The sequence below is a fragment of the Mytilus californianus genome, unplaced genomic scaffold (genome assembly GCF_021869535.1).
Source record: "Mytilus californianus isolate M0D057914Y unplaced genomic scaffold, xbMytCali1.0.p SCAF_1, whole genome shotgun sequence".
NCBI lineage: Eukaryota > Metazoa > Mollusca > Bivalvia > Mytilida > Mytilidae > Mytilus > Mytilus californianus.
Window position 1 is genome coordinate 69,824,421 of NW_026262581.1, and position 15,490 is coordinate 69,839,910.

At 31.8% G+C, this 15,490-nt stretch overlaps 1 pseudogene; it reads left to right on the top strand.

The window, feature by feature from the left end:
- Positions 1-4,578: 4,578 nt before the first annotated feature.
- On the top strand, positions 4,579-7,521 carry LOC127725827 (uncharacterized; annotated as a pseudogene).
- Positions 7,522-15,490: the final 7,969 nt, after the last annotated feature.

The following is a 15,490-nucleotide window of genomic DNA, read 5'->3' on the forward strand; positions in this document are numbered from 1 at the left end:
ATAAGGGATCCTGTTCTAGACAAATACTTTGTTTAAAAAAAAGACCCTGTTCTCACCAGCAGGGCATGAAAAAGCGACCCTGTTCTAACCAGCAGGACATGAAAAAGGGACCCTGCTCTAACCAGCAGGGCATGAAAAAGCGACCCTGTTTTGCGGCACACTCGTACCACTAAAAACATAGGAAGTAACCCCCCCCCCCCCCCCCCCCAGGGGGTTTTCGACCACCTGCATGACCTCATCATTTCAGATACCAAGATTTATGAGCAAACACATGAAAAACTCTGGCCCTAGTCATAAGTTAAAGCGGAATGCAAATGTTGATTATTACAAAATGCATTCTAAACCATTTTCATGGTAAATAAATGCATATATGTATTACTAAGTACTTTCTACATTCACTGAAATTATTTTTCCATTCAAGCACATTTCATTTTGAACTGGAAACATATCTTAAATATGTATATGTTTCCATAAAAAATATGAACATGTTATAAGATATTTATTCAATAATTATTGGCACCGAAAAACTGGTTTTAAAAAGAAGATTGTTATAATTTAAAGCAGAAAGGGAAGTTATATAGGCCCTGATTTACAATGCATTGTGGGAAACACTTGCTAACTACCCAAACTTAATCATATGATTAAAAATTAATACAGTGATTAGTAAATACAATGATTAAAATAAGTTGAACAACGAAATTTAATCATTGTATTTACTAATCATGCGATTAATTTTAACGATTGGTTAAACTTAATCATATGATTAGTTTAATCACAAGTCGAACAACAGACCCTTGAAGTTTTGCTGAAAAAAGTCCAATTAAAAATTTACATTTGGAATTTTGTTAATTTTCACTTGGGACAAGAAAGTATGCATATAATCTTACAACCAGAACTTATTGGGGATAATAGAATTTAATATGAAATCACAAACTTTATTATATTAAAAAAGATTTAAAATGTGTTGTAAATGAGATCCTCTTTTGAAAGAATCTTTCATATTTAGTAAAAATTTAGACATAGAAGGAATATATTTATACTCTTGATTTACATTTAAATGACATATTCTATGTAAACTTAATTTAGATATTACACATTTTCAACACGATACTAGATAATTCATCTGAAGGTTCTATAAACACAAACACTAAAAACTGCTTTGAAAAAATTTTTTTCAGAGTAAGATGTAAAAAATAAACAAATTTATTTATATAAGGACCTTAAACAAAATTAATAGTTTAAAGATTATTCAAGAACACCGAACTTATCATATAGAAAAACTAAGAAATATTGACCATTATCTAAATATAAAATAAGGAAGACATTCTAATATCCCTATATTATGCCTTACATGTAACATACTAGAGGATTAAAAACCAAAAAATAGATTGTGAATCAAATAGGAAATTGAGACAACTCGTATTCTTACTTATTTAGAAAGAAACATTTCTGTTCAAGATTTTGGGGTTCTACATTAAAAAGTCAGTAAAACTGAGGACAGTGGACTCTTGACTATTTACTATTATTAAAAGATTGTGTATGTATGTGCATTTTCAGTTATATTGTTAGCTTATGAGTACGTGTTATAAACTTGATGTTTAATGTGTATATGACAATATATATTTGAATTGAATTGGTTTAATTGGATGTTTTTTTATTTCGTAAATGGGGAGGGTTATCGACTTCCAACTTGCCACTGAATATTTGATAATACTGGCGATCACTCTATGGTTTCTTTTTATAGTTGCGTAAATCGGACTCGTGGATATAACTATATTTGTAGAGTTCCTGAATTACATTTACTAACAATTAGTTGACATTTGATGTGATAAAATAAATAAATGAACTGATTCATCTTACCACACAGGTATAACACAAATCTGAAATTAGCGGTCTTAGTGAAATAGTCATAATTCTATGGAAACCTTTATAAAATTATTGTTTGAAGCTTACATCAAATGACAAATGTGCAGAACTGAAGCATTTGAATGATGAACAAACAATTTATTAATTTGAAATATAATTGAAAGTTTAAATATAATTTCTGAAACACGTTATGGTTTATAAATTATGTTTGTTTTAAAAAACATAACTTTCATTCAGAAAAATTATACACTTTTAATTTATTATTTCACTTAAGCTCAGAACGAGTCTTGTTTTTAGGGTTTGACATTGTTATGCATACTGTAAACGACACAGTTAGGTACTTTGTTTTCAATTTGATCATGTTGATTATGTTTTGTTATTTAATAACCTCTTTTTCATAAAACTCCACTAGTAAATATAATTGAATAATTTTGTCATTAAACTTGAATCAAGAATAATTTTAAGACTTTTCTGACTAACACAGTATCAGAATATTTTATTTTTAAGTGTATGCACATTAAATAAATACATATTTACTTCTCTAGGAAAAGGGATATTTAACTTTCATCATCGCAGGAGAAAGACTATACATGTATATAAAAAGCTTTTCAACAACTACAATGAATTCAGTTTACAGGATGTGAACAGACTTCATGATGTTATATGATATCAACATATTATAAGTCGGAATGATAGACAGGTCAGTATAAAACAAGAAAATGATTAACCAATGATAGTAAGTGGTTTTATCAATGTAACCAGTAGTTTAGCCTAAATTAGTTATTTGTAAATTCAATCTTTTTTTTAAATTTATAATTTTAATCTAAATACACTGACGTCATTAAACTGAAGTTATTGAACTTTGGTAAACTATTTTAAATTTATAAACATTTCAATTGGACAAAATACATCTCCTAAATTATATTTTGAACTTCAAGTCATGCATTGTATACATCATTTGAATGTTGTTTTTTTTTTTATATATATATAATCAGTTATTTTTTAAGAAAACTTCAAAACCATCAAGATATTTTCATAATTTAAATTCTAAAAGCAGTTTCGTCTATTGTGGAGAGTTGTCTCATTGGCAATCATACCACATCTTTTTTTATCATTATATTTTCAGCAGTTATGATTTCCCTACTTTTGATGATAGGATGATTTACTGATAGTCTGATTAGAATCATCATTGACGATAGAGGTGATCAGAATTTTTAAAACACTTAAATAATGAGCGCATATCACAACGCGTAAATGAATTCAAGTTAAGTATCTCAGGTTAACTTAAATCAGCTTTACTTGTGAAAAAAACATTCGAAATTCTTGTAGCACTTTAATCTAAGTTTTAATAGAATACAAAATTACATCATGAGTACTGATTTAGATGCGGCATTAAAGGTTGAAATATTCTATTTATTTCATACATCTATGTGTATATTTCTGTGTTAAATCATGTTGACTGTTTACTTTAATGATTTACCAATACAATCACACAGGAAATAACTATTATAATAGTTTATTACAATATAACGTTTCTGATTTACCCAGTTAACGACATTCAATTTAATTCATTTTAATTCATTTTTTAGTAAGATGTCCTTTGAACGAGATATATAAATCTGCACTTAGGATCAACTGCATTTGGTATTTGAAACATAACGAGAAAGCAAATCCTGCTCAACCTGGTTAGAAGAGTTCAATTACAGGCAAAAATAGTTTACCGGTGTTCACATCTCATAAATCCATAAAAAGAAGACTCAACTGAGGTAAAAAGACTAAAAACTGGGGAATCACATGAATGCAAAAAGGGGCAAGATCAGTTGCTTCCATATGTTAAGCGTCTATGCTATGCTTATTCACTGTCAATAAAAAAAGGGGCAAGATCAGTTGCTTTCATATGTTAAGCGTCTCATGCTATGATTATCCACAGTCAATAAAAATGTCATAATCGGGAGTAAGACACAATCGGTAAATTTACAGATCAGACAATAATTCCGGTAAATAAATTTAAAACCATGAAAACATGTCGCTAGTTCGTGACAAAAACACAACGTTTCGGTCAACCAATTTGTGATGTTGACCGTTGAACGTTTGTCTCGTCGATTTGAGTGGTTGTTCCTCATAATTCTCTTGCAGCAGCTTTTTGTGTCAGAGGCGAATCCCTGTTTGTGGAGTCTATTTGGTTTGAACATGAGCGCACGTAACGTATTGATTGAGATATGTTTACAAGCAAAATTATTTTAATATACCAGGCTTATAATTTGGAGCGACATACGCTTGAATCGTCTTTATTAGGAGGCCAAATCAAATACAAAGTTGAAAAGCTTAGAAAATAAAACAAATCTGAAAGGGTGTGCAAAATACGACTTAGTCTAATCAAACAGTATAAATGAAGTATCAATGATATTTCATGTCACACAAAAGTTCTGACTACTGAACGTTGATTCAAACGGGACAAAACGTATACCAGCAGTAAAATCAATGATACCAGACGTATATTCCATAAGATTAGGCAGAGGACATGTTACTGCTTAGAAATAGGAAGTTGAAAATTGGAATGTTAAAAATTAAAAAAAAAAATCTTCTCAAATCCACACAGGATCTTGCAAAGATCTTTATTTCAACTTTCAGATATATTTTCCACATTTCAGAGATAGTTTACATTTCATATATCTCAGTTAACTTAAGATTAATGGTACAACCGGAACTAAAATGTCTGCTTCATATCTTGATCCTTTCCTCGATAGTTACAAAGAGGCAAGACTCCAAAATGGAATAAATGGCAAACATCATGTTTTGATCTGCAAGTAAAAGAAGAATGAGGGATGTCTTTCAAGTAGACAGCAACAAAGCGATTAAAATTACCGAAAAACACATGAAGGACATCACACAACCGTCAACTCATTTGTTTTCATTAATGTTAAACCATTACTACGTAGTTGGACAGCCAGTGTCGTTGCATGTATTGTTATCTGTATCAATATATACTGGACATGAGCAGGTTATAAAAATAAGAGGATTTGGTATGATTGCCAATGAAACAACTCTTCACCAAAGTCAAATGATGTAAGACTTCACAATTATAAGTCGCCGGACGGCCTTAGACAGTGGGCAAAACAATACCACATAGAAAGCTATATAAGGCCCCGATATGACAAATTAAAAACCATTCAAACCAAAAAAATAAAATAAATAACAGCCTGATTAATGTCTAAAACAATAAAGGAAAAACAAATATGATATACAGCAGCAATCGACAACCACTGAGATAGAGGCTCCTGACTTTGGACGGAACCTACAGGGAATGGCGGGTTTAAACATGTCTGCTGGTGCCCAACTCTCCCCTAACATGGGACAGTAGTATAACAGCTCAACATAACAACAAACTATAAAAATCTGTTGAAAGGAGCGTAGTTAATCAGACCAACACAAAACATAAAAGCAACTTACAAAAGCACTAAAGACATAAAGTACAGAACTGAAATATAAATTACTCCCAGTTTCTTAAGATAGATTAAATTTATACCGCCATCTTGGATTATAAAATAGCAGTACACAATCGGTCTAGTTCTTTGCCTAAATCTGCAAATTTTGAGATGGATTGGCAACTAAGGTGTACAACTTTTTTTTGAATAAAGAAAAATAAGTGATTTATTTGCATTATTTACACTGTTAAAGAATTTTTTTCTTTTTTTACTGGAAGCAAGAACACCAGATTGGTGACACCATTTTTTTCTTAAAGCATGTTATAAAGCATATTTTCTCATATTTTATTTCAAAATTCCATCTCATAGATATTTTTCATTCACATAAAGTGTTTTTTCATGAATAATCTATATACAATTTGGCGATTTTGCACGACTTGTAGTTTGAAAAAACCACGGTGGCCCATACTTTTTATTATATTTTTGAAAAGAGCAGGGTTAAAATCTACATTCTAGCAAAGGATATAAGAAAATTATATCAGAGGAAAAGTTTACCGGTGATCCACCTTAAAGCTAGTTAAAAGCCTATAACAACTAAACACAAAATCTTGTACAAATACGGCACATGAGAAACGTTAATATGTGTAGAGGTACTACTTTTACCGACTTCTATGACATGTAAGGAATTAACATGCATGAGTATTGTACCTAAAGCTATATTTTTAAATGAACAAATAATATTTCAATTAGAATATTTAAAACAAGCATGATTCCATTGATATTAAGACAAAGGAGTAGGTCCGGTAAGAGCCGATTTTGGCCTCAAATTTCAGGTTCATCTGATGAAATATTTTGGACACTTTTTAAACACTCAAGTGTCTACTTTAGTAATTTCAAATAGTTTATCTGAAAGATTTGGACCGATTTAGTCACTAAGGACGCTCAAATTCAGGCTTAACAATTAAAAATCTATCAATTATGCCATAATATGTCACTTTTCAGATGGTTTTTGTCAAAAATGAAAGTGGCCGCATTCGTGTTCATCCTCGACCTTTATATATGATATATATTATCATCAAATACAACTTACATTTAAATATTAAGAATGAACACGAATGCGGCCACTTCCATTTAAGACGAAAACCGTCAAAAAATTTACTCAAATGCTTAAATTGTGAAGATTTCAGTAATTTAGCATGACTTAATGATGCTAGTACCCGATACATGTGCATTGTATTGTCAAAAACAGCCCATATTTATGTAACAGAATTATTCTTCTTTCCAATAAATAGCTAAAAGTTTACATTTTAACAATTTTGTAAAACTGCTATATTTTGGGGCCAAAAAGGTGTCTTACTGGACCTACTCCTTTCTTATTGCTGAGAGATTAATTCGAATAATGGTAAGACGAGACATTTAGAATTTTATGTATTTTCTACCCAGGAATAGATAACCTTAGCTGTCGGAATTATGGGTTCTCAATGCTCTAAAACCTCGTACTTTATTTGGCATTTATAACTTTTTTTATTCGAGCGTCACTGATGAGTCTTTTAAAGACGAAACACGCGTCTGGCGTACAAAAATTTAAGCCTGGTTCTTAAAACCAAACTATGTTGTTGCAATCTGAATTCGCAGATGTACATTTTTTCAGGTTAGCCAGGATAATGTTGTTTATGATTTATTAAAAATAAACGATGGATTTTCTTGTTGAGATTGGTGGATATGATGGTTATCCTTTTTTCAATACCTCGTGGCTTGAAGGAAACAAAAACAGAAATGTATGGCGTTTGTGTGGGTGAATTTCATCTGCATAAAATACAATGTTCGTCAAAGCAGGAGCTTGTAGAGGATCCATAGACACACTTTGACATAATCGTTTATAAACTGTTAATTTGGCAAACAATTTTACAGTTCCATGTTTTTCACTAGAAGACATTTAAAAAAAAATTGGTAGAAAAAGAATAAATTACTTTTCCTTTAGAGAATATGAATAATGAACTTAAATCTAATCAAAAATAGACGACGTATCGACAATTGAATATTTTGTATGGAATGGTAAAACTATTAGTATGGATGAATCTACAAAGGTTGAGGACCTATTTCGAGGAGGTAGGAGAAAACTCTGAACATTCACATTCCTCTAAAACATCTGATGCAGTGTTTGTCAATATAAATGCAAGGGGGCTATCGCACACAAGTAAATTAAACGGCAACGTATATTAACTTTTTCCGTAGAAAATACATTCCTTTTTTTAACGTAAATATGAAAAAAAAACATATATAATACAGATATTTCAATATACATATATGATTAATATTTATAAACATAAAAAACTATTTTTCACATTTTAACTGTCAAACGGATAAGAATAAGCTACCTTACCCAAAAACGTTGCCCGTAATAGTAATGACGTAATATAACGAGTTTTGTTCTAATTAAAAAGAAAAAGAAGCATCAAAACTATTCATTTATCAAATATGCACGCGATTGGCAGATTGCATTCTATTTTAGAATGGCTAACTATGTTTAGAAATAACAAAAGAAATATTTGTAAGTGGGAAGTATTGTAATGAGAAACTACATCATGACGGACTATCAACTATATATATTATGTTTATGCAACCGTTTCTATCAAATGAAGAAGATATATATCGCATAGATACTTACACGATCTATTATGAAGCTCGAATATTTTTGCTGAATTCAAACGAAAACCGTGTTCATGTTCTCTTAACATATCTAAATATAAGTATGAAAAAAAAAAAAAAAAAACTACAAACTAAAACTACTACTTTTTTCTGTTGATGCCACCAGGATGACGTAAATTTAGTTTTTGTTTTATCAAGAATCATACCCGATCTCATCGCTGAACTGCACTGAATCTAGTTAAGTCGCCAAAACGAAGTTTTGGTGACTTTATGTTTTTGTCCCGTTTCTTATTATTATTATTATTATTATTATTATTATTATTATTATTATTATTATTATTATTATTATTCTTAACCCTAATTTGTCCGACCATTTTCTTCCAAGCCTTAAATGATGGAAACTTTATATTTGGTATGATGATGGGGTAGTATCCCTCGGGGTGCATTCACTATTTTTTATTTCAAATGGGGCCAACTTGGCACTATTTGGGGGCCGGAACATGGGTGGGGTCATTTTTCGACTATTGATTCGCTACTGGTAGAACCTTTAAGTTTTGTGTAATACAAGAGACCGATGTCCAGGTGTCCATTCCACATTTTTTATTTCAGCCCGGGGTCATCTTGGCATTATTCTAGAACAATAGTCATGTGATTAGTCATGTGATGTTGTTGAATTCTTCCTATGTACTTTTTATGTTATATAATGATAGATTATTACAGGTAGCACCATATGTAGCTGTAATTCGACTTTGGAATTTTTAAAATGGCCGCCGTTACCATGGAAACTGCAAAAATGTGAAATTTATTTTAAAATGCTTTAAATTTAATAAAATTTTACAGAGATGTTAACGACTGTATGTAGATTTGGAATTTGACTTTGGAATTTCTAAAATGGCCGCCGTTGCCATGGAAACAACAACAATGCGAAAAATCTAGATTTGGTCCAATCTTTATGAAACTTGACAGTAATGTGACCTGTCATGTGTAGATGTGCCATCCGACTTTGGAATTTTCAAAATGGCTGCCGTTACCATGGAAACTGCAAAAATGTCAAAAAATTAAAAATGCTTCAAACTTAAAAAAACTTTACACAAATATTGACTGTCTTATGTAGATGTGGCATTTGACTTTGGAAATTTCCAAAATGGCCACCGTTACCATGGAAACACGAATGCCTTAATTTGAAAATTGGTCCACTTTTTATGAAACTTGTAAGTAATGTGACCTGTCATGTGTAGATGTGCTAACACAGGATTACTTGTTTTTCTTATTCTTCTTCCACACATTTTGTCCGTCGTGTTTCTCGGAATTTAATGGACCAATGTTGATGGAACTTTACTATAATGAGGACCCCCATGTAAAGTTGTGCACCTTGGTATGGAATGGTTCAAGATGGCCGCCGTTTCCATGGAAACAGCAAAAATGCGAAAAAAATCAAAGTGTCCCAAATGGAAAGAAACTTCACAGAAATGGTAACTGGCAGTGCTGATTTGCAGTTTGACTTAGGAATTTTCAAAATGGCCGCCGTTTCCATGGAAACTGCAAAAATTACAAAAAATTCAAAATGCTCTAAACTTATTGAAACTTTACAAAAATGTTTATCAGCATGTGTAGATGCACTCTTTGACTTTGGAATTTTCAAAATGGCTGCCGTTACCCTGGCAATGGGGGAAGGATGTCATCCGTTATTGCAAGCAATTACAAATCTAGTTATTATGTCACCCGATCGACAATGTCGGGTGACATATTGTTTTTCCTCCGTTTCTTTTTTTTTATTATTATTATTATGTCACACGATCGACAATGTCGGTGACATATTGCTTTTCCTCCGTTTCTTTTTTTATTATTAGGTCTTTCCACTTTTCTGTGGAAAGACCTATTGTATTTCTTCTGATTATTATTATTATTATTTTTTGCTTCCGCCTAATTTTGTTCTCGCGTAAAATTTTTGTTTCGCAAGATGTCGCTTAGATATTTCTTATATAGTATCATACAGTTTATGCGCTTTTTATTTTCACCCATTCTAAGCCGAACAATTTTCTTTGTAGGAGTTATCTCCCTGAACACTGTTTTCCTTGTGACTGCATCTCCTCCGTAACCGTAAAAGAAATCGACAAATTTATTTTACCAAATGGCTCGCTATATCCTCAGGATTTTTTGTCCAATTTTGACGGAAGCGATACGAAGACTCCATATGAGAGTTATTTCCCCTAATGCATTTGAAATAAGTGATATTCATTTGTAACTGGTAAACCATAAGTGATAGAGACCTAGGGTCTGTTGATTTGAGGTCCTTGGTCCTAAAGAATAGAAAACTAGGTCAAGGTCAAAGGTCAAGGTCATGTTGTGATTTTTTACATCAGGCTCATATCGCTTCTTCCTAGAAAGAGTTATAGATATCAACAAAACAATTTAACCAAAAAGTTTGTCGCGACACGTGTTTACTAGAAATTTTTTGTCGAAATGGTACGCGTCATTTTATTGCAGGGTCAATGTCCCTGTTATGGTCGAATCAACAAATTACTTATCAAAACTTCAAACTTTGCAGCTATCATGTTGTAAATGTTTCTTATCTCAATAATGAACCATAGTCTACCACTACACTCCCCCCTCTTTTCTTTCAACTGATTTTTTTTTAAGTTATCCCATTTCAAAGAAAAGAAGATCGCTTTTAGTCCCGTACATTATACTGTAAAATGCTAATCCTTCTTATGTACAAATTTCTTTCTGAAATAGAAATCCATCCGTGCAAAAATCTGCTCCAATTCATGTATTTTCTGAAATTAATCGATGAGGCACGTGCGGTCCGCTTGATTGCGAAATTAAAATCAATGTATTACTGAAATCCTACACTCAAATTTCTAAACATGCATTAAAATACAAATCTGTGCTCCCGTAAACATGTGTACGTAATATGTATGCATGATCCGACATCAATGACCTGCACAAAATAAAAACAATAGTTATCGTGTTTCTTTGATCAATACACATGTGCTCTGTTCAACGGTCTCCCCTGGAAAGAACTCCAGACATATATATTCGAGGGTCACGTGACTTCACAAAACCATCTCGCGCGCGGACCTAAATTTAGAATAAAACATTGCATATCCAAATAACGAAAATAAAACTTCCAAGATAAAATTTACTCCGTTTTCCTACAAATTCAATCAAAATGCATACACAACAAATAGATGAAAAATGGAAGTCCGAAGTAACATAGAAACTAGAGAAAATTTATAAACGAATGATGCTAGGATCAATTTTTATGAGGACATCTCAGGCGTCCGTTTGGCTGTGCGGGATGTCTAAGTACGCAGTCACGTTCGGTCAGAATATAGGCGTTATTTAAGTTAGCTGCGTCGCACAGAGAAAGTGCCATGCAATCAATCAATCAATCAATCAATCAATCGACCAATCAATCGACCGACCGACCGACCGACCATCAACCAACCAACCAACCAACCAACCAAGCAAAAAACCAATTAATCATGTTTCGGAGGGGAAAGACCGTTTAACAATTGTTTTTAAAACAATTGATTTATATTTAGGTCTTTCCACTTTTCGGTGGAAAGACCTATTGTATTTGTTCTGATTATTATTATTAGGTCTTTCCACTTTTCGGTGGAAAGACCTATTGTATTTGTTCTGATTATTATTAGGTCTTTCCACTTTTCTGTGGAAAGACCTATTGTATTTGTTCTGATTATTATTATTAGGTCTTTCCACTTTTCTGTGGAAAGACCTATTGTATTTGTTCTGATTATTATTATTAGGTCTTTCCACTTTTCTGTGGAAAGACCTATTGTATTTGTTCTGATTATTATTATTATTCTACTTATTTCATTACAAAGCCATATGACCTTTTACAAAAGGTTGGGTGACATATGACCTTGAAAAATGACAACCGGAAGTGACCTTGAGAAAACCGGAAGTAGCCATTTTTGCACTTTTTTCATGGAAAAGTACTCAGAATCCATATTTTTTATAATATAGATACATAAACTTCTCACTAATGACAACGAGTGACTTACGATCAACCGGAAGTGGCCAATTATCTCCTGTTTTACAGACTAAAGTATATAGAAACTATATATTTTTGGAATCAGTTCGAAAGAAGCTATCCTATGAGACCGGAAGTGACATTTACTTCACCGGAAGTAATTAATTATCTTCCTTATTTCACTCAAAAGTAAATAAAAGCCACTAATTTATCGTATCAGAATGAGGAAACTTATGATTGGATGCAAATTTTAACTGTAAGTAAACAGGAACTAGCTTGTTTTCAATAACTTTGAAAATTGATGTGGAAAGACCTTCAATTGTTCTCTGAACAATTGGTTTTTAATTATTATTATTATTATTATTATTTTTTTTTTTTCTTCCGCCAAATTTTGTTCTTGCGATAAATATTTGTTTCGCAATATGTCGCTTAGATGTTTCTCATATTGTATCGTATAGTTTATGCGCTTTTAAATTTCACCCTGCTAAGCCGGACAATTATCTTTGTAAGAGTTATCTCCCTATTCACTGTTTATCAAGTGTGTGCATCTCCTTCGTAACAAAAAAAGATATCGACAAAATTCTTTTTCTAAATTGTTCGATACATCCTCAGGAATTTTTGGCTAATTTGGATCGAAGCGATTCGATGAAATTTTATAGGAGTTATCTACCTTTATGAAATAAATTTGTCGTTATGTTTTTGTTACTCATAAACTGTAAGCCGTATAAACCTATAGTCTTTTTATTTGAGGTCCTTGGATCCTTACTTCGAAAATGAGGTCAAGGTCAAAGGTCAAGGTCATGTTCTGAATTTTGTCTTTTGCTTGTTTTTGCATTTTCTCCGATATTTTTAATGTTATATATTAAAGAACAAGTGCAAAATGTTTGTTATATTGTGATGAAGATATGATACATTTGGTCTGAGACAATTCAGCGACATCTTATTGGAGTTACTGCCCCTGAAATGTTTTATTTTAAGGTAAATTGACTATTACTTCATATTGGTACAGGATAAAGCCATAATATCTTTTGCAAAATGTTGGGTGACATATGACCTTGAAAAATGTCAACCGGAAGTGACCTTGAGTAAACCAGAAGTAGTCATTTTTGCACTTATTTCATGTAGAAGTACATAGAAACCATATATTTTTTGAATGGTCATACATTAATCTATCATTTGAGACCGGAAGTGATATTTTATAAACCGGAAATAGCATATTATCTCCCTTATTACAGGCATAAGTATAAATAAACCATATATTTTTGGAATCAGTGTAAATAAAGCTATCATATGAGACCGAAAGTGACATTTTCTAAACCGGAAGTAGCCAATTATCTCCCTTTTTACAGGCAAAAGTATATATAAACCATATATTTTTGGAATCAGAGTGAAAAAATCTATCATTTGAGACCGGAAATGACATTTTTTAAACCGGAAGTAGCCAATTATCTCCCTTTTTACAGGCAAAAGTATATATAAACCATATATTTTTGGAATCAGTGTAAATAAAGCTATCATATGAGACCAGAAGTGACATTTTCTAAACCGGAAGTTGACAATTATCTCCCTTATTTCAGGCAAAAGTCTATAGAAACCATATGTTTATTGAATCAGTATGAAGAAACCTATGATTGGACGCCAATAGTAGCTTTGAGTAAACCAGAATTAGCTTCTCATCAATTATTTTGAAAATTGATGTGGAAAGACCTTCAATTGTTCTTTGAACAATTGGTTTTTAATTATTATTATTTTTTTTTTTTCCGCCAAGTTTTGAAATTTTTGTTTCGCAATATGTCGCTTAGATATTTCTCATATTGTATCGTATAGTTTATGCGCTTTTAAATTTCACCCTGCTAAGACGAACCATTTCCTTTGTAAGAGTTATCCCCTTATTCACTGTTTATCAAGTGTGTGCATCTCCTTCGTAACAAAAAAAGATATCGACAAAATTCTTTTTCTAAATTGTTCGTTACATCCTCAGGAATGTTTGGCTAATTTGGCTCGAAGCGATTCGATGAAATTTTATAGGAGTTATCTACCTTTACCAAATAAATTTGTCGGCATGTTTTTTTAACTCATAAACCTTTAACCGTATAACCCTGGAATCTTTTTATTTGAGACCCCTAGGTCCTAACTTAGAAAATGAAGTCAAGGTCAAAGGTCAAGGTCAAGTTCTCAATTTTGACTTTTCCTTGTTTTTGCATTTTCTTCAACACTTTTTAAGATATATATGAAAGAACAACTGCAAAATGTGTGCTTTATTGTAATGAAGATATGTTACATTTGGTTTGAAACAATCTAATGGCATCTTATAGGAGTTAGTGCCCCTGAAATGTCTAATTATAAGGTTAATTGATTATTTCTTCAACTTGGTTCATTATAAAGCCATATGACATTTTACAAAAGGTTTAGTGACATATGACCTTGAAAAATGTCAACCGGAAGTGACATTGAGAAAACCGGAAGTAGCTTTTTTTGCACTTTTTTCATGGAAAAGTACTCAGAATCCATATATTTTGTAATATAAATACATAAACTTATCACTTAAGACCAGAAATGACTTTCGATAAACCGGAAGTGGCCAATTATCTCCTGTTTTACATGCAAAAGTATATAGAAACTATATATTTTTGGAATCAGTGTTAAAGAAGCTATCAAATGAGACCGGAAGTGACGCTTACTTCACCGGAAGTAGCACATTATCTCCCTTATTTCACTCAAAAGTATATAGAAACCATTCATTTATCGCATCAGTTTGAAGAAACTTATGATTGGATACTAATTTTAACTTTGAGTAAACCGGAACTAGCTTCTTTTCAATAACTTTGAAAATTGATGTGGAAAGACCTTCAATTGTTCTCTGAACAATTGGTTTTTAATTTTTTTTTTCTTCCGCCTAATTTTGTTCTTGCGATAAATATTTGTTTCGCAATATGTTGCTTAGATATTTGGTATATGATATCGAACAGTTTATGCGCCTTTGAAATTGACCCTGCGAAACCAAATAATTTTCTTTGTAGGAATAACCGGCCCGAACACTGTTTTCCTTTTGCACGCATCTCCTCCGTAACCGTAAAAGAAAGCGACAAATTTATTTTACCAAATTGCTCGTTATATCCTCAGGATGTTTTGTCCAATTTTGAACGAAGCGATACGTAAACTCCATATGAGAGTTATTTCCCCTTCTGTATTTGACATAAGGGATATATAAATGTATAGCATGAATGGTAAGTGATAGAGACCTAAGGTATATTGATTTGAGTTCCTTGGTTCATTTAAATGAAATTGAGGCCAAGGTCAAAGGTCAAGGTCATATTCTAAATTTGGACTTTTCCTTGTTATTTGATCTTCTCTGTCGCTTTTAAAATTACAAATTAATGAACTAGTGCAAAATGTTTGCTTAATTGTGATTAAGATATGATACATTTGGTCTGAAATAATCCAATGATATCTTATATGAGTTATTGTCCCTGAAATGATTCAATTTAAGGTTAATTGATTATTACTCCAACTTGGTACATGATAAAGTAATATAATCTTTTGCAAAATG